Raw genomic sequence first — 7,746 nt, forward strand, 5'->3', positions numbered from 1 at the left:
AAGAAACTTTATCACATGGCATTTACTAGCGGAAAGACGACACGTCCCAAGCTATTGCAAGAAATTAAGGCAAGTGCAAGTCTCAAGTGGATGTTCGATCGCAATAATGGATCTGTCATGACGAGTGAGTAGTTCCGACACGAATCGTTTTTAATAAGCCAATGATTACTGCCAGAGTTACATGCCACTAGTCAATAAACCAGGACATGAGACTGTGAATTGTCGCTGAAACTTTAGAATCTGCTAGATTTAATACCAATACACTAAACGTTCGATGACTTCGGGCTCCAGCAAGCAAGTAAACAAGAAAGCAAGCAAATTTTCGTGGGGAAGAAAATTGACACATTTGAAGTCGTCGTGACCTGTAAGATAAGACGTCCGGTGCGTTCGTGTCTGACGATGCGGCGGTGTTCGGGTCCCGCAGGCGGATGCCAGTTTTTCCGGTGAAGTGTGTGCTTGTGCGTGCTTGACAAGTGTTCGCGGTTGGCTTCCGCAGTGTGGGAGTAACATCGTGTAGTAGAGGTGGAACCCGCAAAATTGTGATTTTCGTGGTGGCTGGTGGTAAGATGTCTTGTGAGTCTGCACAGGTAGCCGGAGGTGAGACTTCTGCGGTCGCAGCCCACCCAGTCTGCGAGAACCGGGCAGATCGCCTCGACGGTACGGAGGCCGCCGACGGGTCCGCCAAATGACGAGACCACGCCTCCAGCACGGACTGCCGAGTTTGGAGCCCCCGCGCTCCGGCTGCACTTGCGCTAGGGCGCGCCGCCTCGTAGGAGACTGTGAGGTATCCTTGAATGACTCTGACCGCGATCGCGCGCTGCCGCCGTCGCAGCGCAGCGACGTTCTAGTGGGTAAGGACGTGGCACCAGACGGGTGATCCGTATAGTGCCATCGACCGCACGGGTACCGTCACCCTGCCTATTTCTGCCGTGAAGCAGTGGTGTATTTCGGTTTGAATGGTGGGGCAGCGGTTGTAGCTATGCTGAGACCTTGGAACTTGTATCTCGGGGTGGATGACGCGTTTGCGTTGTGAATATATGTGGGTCCAATAACTACATAGCACCAGGTGGGCTATGAGCTCGTTCATAGCCCACCCATCTAAGCAAAAACATTGCCACGAGTTGCCGCCGAGGCAAATTGATGGCGCGATGTCATCGACGGCCGCGAGCAACGCAGCAGCAGAGCGACGTGCCGGTAGCTGCGTAACATCGGGTGTCTTGGTAAATGAGAAAAATCTGGTGAGTCGTTTTACTTTTATTTGGAATCTGGTGCCGAATGTTCTCTTGTCGAGAAATCTATTAGTAGTAGCTTCATAATTCAGGAATTTTATGCGATGGTTCTCATAAAGGGGCTGTTGTTTTGACCAAAACTGTACGGAACAAATCCTTTGCGATGATTTATTGCTTAACCATTTTAATGTCATGTACTACCCGATAGTTGTTTTAATCGGTTCAGTGAGATTGAGCATTCAGCGAAATAAGCACTTAAATCTAGTGTGTCCTTATTCGAAGCCCACACTTGCGTTATTGCTGACCAAGCTCGCAATTAGCTCATGGAATTGTTCTTGACAAGAAGTGCTAGAAGCACATATTTTTTAAATTGTTCTATCCAACGTATAAAAAGGGTGAGCCCTCTTGAGCTTTTAATAATTCGCGTGCCATACCCCCAAAAGATTTTTACTTTAAATGATACTGAAAACAAGAGATTAACCTTGACGAGACCAGAGAGCAACCGGTTCCCCTCGTACTAATGGACAGGTAGAGCGCGTTATGAGTGTCCTAAAAGCAATGTTAACAGCGGTTTCCGGTAAGCGTACGTACAAATATGCACACGATAGGTTGAGGAGGATATCAGTAGGTCATGTACCAGTCGAAGTTGATGTTGACAATGATCCTATTGAAGATGAGTGAGCCTAAGTTGTGCTGGAAACTCTAGTAAGACTCTATCGGCCGTATTGTGTTCGACCGTACTAGTAGCTATTACGTAGTCGTAGCCCGGCAGAAATCAATGTCTCTTGAGGCAACTCAAGTAGTCCGTGGGTGCGCGGTGCGCGTTTGGCTCTGGCGGAGATCAGGGTCTGTAAATACCATCGTGTGTAGTCAGCGGGTGATGCACACGGGCGATTCACACTGTGGATGCGCATCATGAGGGCAATTGCGATTGCTGGTCGACGGGAGAGCCGTGGCGATAGAGAGGCTTATGTGAAGTTTCGATAATTTAATTATGCTTAATTAAATGGTTGAATGAATAAACGACGGTGGTACAAGGCTCTGATCGTCCTCTGCTCTTTAATTTGCTCTAGTAGTTTATTGTGATCAATTATTTCCGTATACTTGAAAATTTTCTAAGCTTTTACTATGTGTGTGTGTTTAATTCATCCAAATGTAGTGCAATCCCTAAATACGATTTTGTTGAAACTAGTGATTTAGAAGATGTAGAGTCAAAAGACCACGATACAACTAACTGATTAAAGTAAGGATTTTTGTTGTCCTATTTTTGTGTGATTAGTAAAGAACAGTATTCGGTGTCATTTATAAAACTGGTAATTGAACACATCACCTAAATCGAGCGATGTGTTTTGTGTTGAAGTTGGGTGCCGGATGGAGGTCCCACTTATTTGCGTCGCTCGATGGAGGTATCAAGGTTATCGTCACTTGATATAGGTGGCATGAGTTACTCTCACTAGATGGAGGTGATCGTAACGACAGTTTGTGATTGGTACTGAATACTGATGAAATACTACTCACATTACTTAGTTTTGTAATGACTCGGGTTTCTAATGCTTATTGAGCATTAATGAAATTTTTCAGTTGTATAGTGTGTCGCTAATAATTGGGTAGTTAAATTATCTGCTCACACAGGTTAAAGATCTTGTTGAAAGCTAACGTTATGGTTTGTAATGAAAGAATCCCAATCCTCAATCGTGAATGAATCAGGATTGGCCGAGACGAAACCTGTTTGATATTACAGAAGGTTATTTTTCTAGCAGGAGCGTCACACAGGGACGTGTGACATGTCAGAATGGCCGTGTCGTGATTAACGACTTTTAGTAGTATTAAGACGTTATTTTGACTATTATCTTAAATGATGAAATGCTGTTTTGATAAATATCACAAAATGTAGGGTAGACTCCGTAACGCCACAGTATAAAATGGCGGTACGTGGACAGAGTCGTGGCGTTCCGTGTCAGACAGTCATCCAGTCCGTATCAGACGGTCCGTCCGTCAGAGTCAATGAGTCTCTGGCAGTCAGTCAGTCTGTTGGTATGTGGCACGAAACTGTCGGTTTACCCTGTCATTGTGAAAGTTGTGTGTGTTGAGTTTCAATAATTATTATTCAAAAAGTTTTATTGACTAAACTGAGTTCAATCGAACACGAGTGATGACGGAAACTACCGCTTTACCTTCCCCGTCGCGCGTCGATTTATATTTCTTACTGCTATCCTGATAGTTACTTAAAATGTTTACCAATTTATGAGAAAGTCAGTATCAACATCAGCAGTAAGATCCAGCCGTTGGCCTTTGTCTTTGTTGACGGGTCGACCATCATTAAAAGTAAGCCTGTACATTACCCCTATCCTATTTTCCTTCCTTGAACCAATTTCAGAGCCCCTGTGGACCACGGTCATAATACATAAGGCCTAGGCCACAGCATCGTCCTACCTACATCCTTTAGAGCCCCTGTGGACCACGGCGTACGAGACCGCTCAACACCACAGCATCATTCCCATGTGAGCTCTTCATTACGCTATTTATTTTCAGAGCCTCTGTGGACCACGGTCATAAATATAAGGCCCAGGCCACAGCATCGACCTTCCCAATCCTTTAGAGCCCCTGTGGACCACGGCGTACGAGACCGCTCAGCACCACAGCATCAAACCCTCATAAGCCTAAACAAAAGGCAAGAAAAAAAAAAAAAAAAAAAGAGAAAGAAAAAAAAAAAAAGAACATTACTTTTCAGAGCCTCTGGGGACCACGGTCAAAATGATTGACTATGACTGACTAACTTTGACCGACTTAGGCCTAGGCCCCAGCATCGTCCTAGTTCCCACTTCCATTAGAGCCCCTGTGGACCACGGCGTTCGAGACCGCTCAGCGCCACAGCATCAATCCTATCTACGAGAAATCAAATCGTGCAATTATGCGTGGAGCATTTGTATCGATATATCTACGAGTACATAAATCGTGCGAGTAAGCGTGGAGCATTACAAGCACTTCAATATCATCGCTCACCTTCCATGTACAGCATTCCTATACTTATAACAATTTTGTATAAAGCTTCTCAATCTTTATTCTGTACTACATAAGTACCACAGTGTACGCCAAAACAACATCCTTATCCGGACACCTTAAATAAATCTACGAGAACCTCCGAGAAACCTACGATCAAATCGCATTAATAGTCTCAAACCTACATAGTTACAAGTAACGCAAGTAGTATAACAGATGCGCTACTCAAAGAAACTTTTTATTCCTGCAGGTCAATGAGAATCAAAGAAAAACCTACGAGACTCAACGAGGCTGGTGCAGAGCGCGCACCGCCTGTCAGTATGGCCGTGTCGGCGCAAATATGACTATTTACCTACCTATTATAAAAATAATAATAATTCAGTGTGATAATCGGATAATCTGGTCATCAACTAATCACTCTGTGTTTGTTAAGATGAGAAATTGATGTAAAAACAGTCCTGTCAAAACTTGTAAACACGCTGACGTGTACCAAGCCCTATAAATACGGCCGTGCGTCTAGCGCAGATTCATTCGTGTCCGAGCCGTAGTACAGTACGGATCTCTCTGAACGTTGTCACGCTTCTCGTGAAATATACGCAGTTATTGTGAAGTTCTGGTGAAGTTTTGTTTCGGAAGCCCAAACATGAGTCATCGTCAACAAAGCAATAACCGTGACGTCAGCAATGCTGACGTCACACTTTTTAAAAACGTTCCATCTGTATCTCCCTCGACATATCAATAAAAAAATATTACACACACTACCATGTATTTGACACACACACATATATATATAATCTTTATTTACTGTCAAACTTTTGTCACTGCTTTAAGTCGGTGGTCAATTTGAGAATAGGTTAATAATGTTTATCTTTAATATTATTTGTCTATAGTGTAGTCTTGGCAAAATATGTGATTATATAATAGAAGTATAATAGTCTTTAACAATAGAATCATAATAATCTGCAAACTTTAATTTTAATTAATTATTTAACTAATATTTTTTTTTTATTGCATAGATGGATGGACGAGCTCACAGCCCACCTGATGTTAAGTGATTACTGGAGCCCATAGACATCTACAACGTAAATGCGCCACCCACCTGGAGATATAAGTTCTAAGGTCTCAGTATAGTTACGACGGCTAAGAGGTCCTACCACCAATATTATATAATTCACATACGAACACTAAAATATTTTCTTGACAGCACGCAATGTAACACAATTAGAATGAGATGACGGTCGACGGTCGCGAGAGAACGCGAGGTCGTCTTTGAACTTGAACTTGACAACACAAAAAGTATTAATGTTATTATATTAGTAAATGAAAATCATTTTTCATTTATGTTAATGTTATCGTGAATTTTCTTCACAAGTAGCATTTACTTTACACCTTATTACCACCATATTAAAGCAGCAGCGGTCGTCTTTGATGCTCCATTCATTCTTAAAGCTATTAGGTAATTCACTTGCAGAGCTCCCCGAGGTTTTCGTAAATAAATAGTTTCGACGGAAGCATCGTAAAAAAAACATTTATACGAGATCAGTATAAATACCCGGGTACTGCAATCCCATTGAATTCCGACTCATAGTGAAAATTAATACATTCAAAGCCACTAAGTAAGAAAACTATTGTTGGTAATTGTTTTAATGTCTACTTTAATGTTTACTGGTGGTAGGACCTCTTGTGAGTCCGCACGGGTGGGTACCACCGCCCCACCTATTTCTGCCGTGAAGCAGTAATGCGTTTCGGTTTTAAGGGTGGGGCAGCCGTTGTAACTATACTGAGACCTTAGAACTTATATCTCAAGATGTGTGGCGCATTTACGTTGTAGATGTCTATGGGCTCCAGTAACCACTTAACACCAGGTGGGCTATGAGCTCGTCCACACATCTAAGCAATAAAAAAAAAAAGCTCTCACTTGCATACGAAAAACGAATCCGAACGAAACTGTTATGCTTTAAACCAAACACTAATTTATTTATGTGGTCCCAAACTACACTATACACCTCCATGAATGTTGCTTATAATAAAAGGGACGTCTCATTTATTATTGACAAATATTTCGCACCCCAAAAAAACCTCAAAAGGACCTAACGGAAGGCGCCAGGTTACATTTTATTGTATTTATCGTTTACAATAAATATACACTTTGAGAGCCGCTAAGCTAGTTTTTTTGTATATATATGCAATAAACGACAGGAAATACGTATTAATTCTTCAACTATGGTGCAGTTCTACTGAGAAATACCACGAGTTACAATGAGCGCGTTCATGTCTTTTATACGGGCATGCGTCAGCGCATCCCTGCTCTTCATATTAATTCTAGAATGTTTTTTCATTCCATTACTAGTTAAACTCCGGCCAATTTTGCTTTGGGTGTCGCTAAGTTATATTTTGTACTAAAAAAAGTGCTTTAGCTTATTACACGTTGATGTAATGTTTCGGAAAGGATCACATTCGTTTTTTTTTTTGTCGTTGTGAAAATTTGTACTGTAATTCGTATTCGGGTAGGTCACTAAGGCAGTAACATTTTCAAGAAAGGATCTACATCTAAACCACATCGATTTGATCCAAAATTAGCAGTAAAAACTGCGTCGTTTCTACGAATAGACTGAACGCTATTCTTAAATAACCTTTGAAAATACTTCCAAAAAAATGGGAGATGTCAAATTTTAAGTAATTGAAAATTATAAAATGTATTTTTGGCGTGACCTTTAACGCAGCCTTAAAGGTTTTTCGGGCTGTTTATTCGGAAATGAACCTTATTTCTAATATACTGAAATATTAAAAGGCTTCGAAATCTCTGCATGCCCATTTAGCGCATAAAACAAATACAATCCAAACGTTCTACACTTAAAAGGAATAAACAATGGTAACAGTAAACAATTCAGAATCTGCGTTATCGTTTTGTTCGTGTCGTATCTTGTCGACACAAGTCATCGCGATTAACACAAGCGGCGCGACAACAAAAAACCTGCACAAAAACATTTTGCGTCCGCATAATCCGGACGCACTGGAAAATCTCCGCAAAAAATGCATTCTACAAAATATATCCTCCGCTTAATTTTTTTACAAACTTCTTCACGTAAAATTATGTGTATGTATATTCATGCCTACAATTTTTTGACTAATCCTAGTTTAGTAAAAAGGCATTCAAAGGTGCATGAAGCAACCGGACACGAATGTTAATTAAATTATTAAAAAAACATTAACAACTATTTTGTGAGATTTTAGTATTTACCTATTAAATTTATTGGATAGATTTCGTATAATGATTTCATATGAGTCTAAAATTTCTATAGAATTAATAATATATTCTGACAATTTATGTTATGTAAGATTACCTAGAAAAAATTTCTAGTATATTCAAAATACAATCAGACTTGCATTATCGAGTACAGACCAACGGTGCGTTCGCTGTGTTTAATATAATATGATGTAATGAAGAAAAACATCGGTCTATATTATCCCGTTTATAACAAGACAAGTGCTTGAGAGATGAGTCGATCGGAAATGG

This window comes from Bombyx mandarina, chromosome 15, assembly GCF_030267445.1.
Source record: "Bombyx mandarina strain Sakado chromosome 15, ASM3026744v2".
Taxonomy (NCBI): Eukaryota; Metazoa; Arthropoda; class Insecta; order Lepidoptera; family Bombycidae; genus Bombyx; species Bombyx mandarina.